The following is a 1,690-nucleotide window of genomic DNA, read 5'->3' on the forward strand; positions in this document are numbered from 1 at the left end:
GTCCATGGTATGCCATGCCATGTGTTTCTTTGGTTTTATTTGGGGTTTCTGAAGCAGGCGGCGTCCGGGGTACAGAACAGAACTCTGAAAAACTGGGAGAATGGCCAACATCAACTCGCGGCAAGTGTTTTGTAGGAGTAGTTCGTTGCTTTGCTGTGTTCAAAAAATAGAAAAGTTCGTTGCTGGGAGAGGGAGACCGGGGGTCAATCAAGCGGCCCCCTGCCCTGCTGCCGCTGACTGTGGGGGCAGCCGCAGGTGGGCTCATGGGCCACATGCCCCCGCCCTTGTCCCCTCTGTCATCAGGCCTCTCCTCCGTCCCTCTCTGTCCCTGGCTCTATCGGGCCCAGTGTACAGGGACTGATGAGGGTGCCCTTGTCCCTCTGCGACCATATCGCTACGGCGCCCCCCTAAAAAAAACATCGCTACGGCGCCACCAAGCAGTAGTAGGCAAAATTGACTCGAAAAAAAGGGTTGGCGAATCGCAAATGCCCACTAAAAGGAAAGCCAAGTAGGCAAGAGTTTACCAACGGGGATCTCCACTACCAGGGAGGGAGGCAGAAACCCAAAGAGGAAGCAAGGGAGCGCCAACCAATCCTATCGCCCGAGCTGGAGTAAATTGTTGGTGTGCGACTAGACGAAAAGTTGTAATGCTGTTACTGTGCTAGCTATCTTGCTTCACAATCACAACACGGCAGCAGCCAGTCAGCTCCTTTCCCTGCACGCCACCGCTATATAACATTATACATATAGTCCGGTTTGAAACTGGTTCTCACGTTTATTATCGGTCAGGGGTACCAACATGGCTTGTCAGATCTACAGTTAGAACTGCCGTGGGCAGCATGCAAGCAAGGGTAAGCTGATTTGTGGGGATTCGTAAAGAATATTCAGGCATCATAAAAAGGAATTTCCTAGTTGAATCGCTGCATGGGCGATCGAACGCCTAACGGTTTACAATGAAACTGAAACTGCTGCTGACAAGATCAGATGAGCAAGACAAATCAACAAGGAAACAGAAGAGCGTGGACTGCTGGGCAAATTTGACAAATTTGACTTTGGGATGAAATCAATTCACAGAATGAACTGTCCGTGAAACTATTTCACGTTCCTGACCTTTTTGTGTAGCGCCGCCACGCAGGCGCCACCCCCTACGGTGCAACGCCTAGCACGGGGGCGTTGCACGCCAGTCCACCGTGGCAGCCCTGGGCCCCGCACCCAGCAGTGCAGCGCCTCGGAGCTAGGCGCCACACATGTAATGTGCAGCGCCTAGCCGTCGGGCGCTGCACTGTGATTTAGATCCAGCCGCGGCGGCCCTCTCCTCCCCCCCACCCCATTGCAGCAGTTACAGAAGAACAGAAGAAGCCGCGGCGGCGGCCCTCTCCACTCCCCCTCTCAATCCCCTCTCCCAAATCCTTCAGATCCGACAATTTGGTCCGTGGATTTCGTCACCAATCCATCCTAGAAGGTACTTTCCTCCGATCCCCTTCTTTCTATCCATAGAAAATATACTATTTTGAAGATTTGGGGAACCTTTGTTTGATTTAATTGGATTAGAATCTTGCATGTATTATAATCTTGCATTTATTAGAACTCCTGCTTGTTTCATTTGGGGAACCCTAGTTTAGTTTATTTTTTCGAAAAAATATGGTTGGATACATGGTTGACATGTTATTTATATGGAAAAGTTTATTTG

Source organism: Triticum aestivum, chromosome 4B (genome assembly GCF_018294505.1).
Source record: "Triticum aestivum cultivar Chinese Spring chromosome 4B, IWGSC CS RefSeq v2.1, whole genome shotgun sequence".
Lineage (NCBI taxonomy): Eukaryota > Viridiplantae > Streptophyta > Magnoliopsida > Poales > Poaceae > Triticum > Triticum aestivum.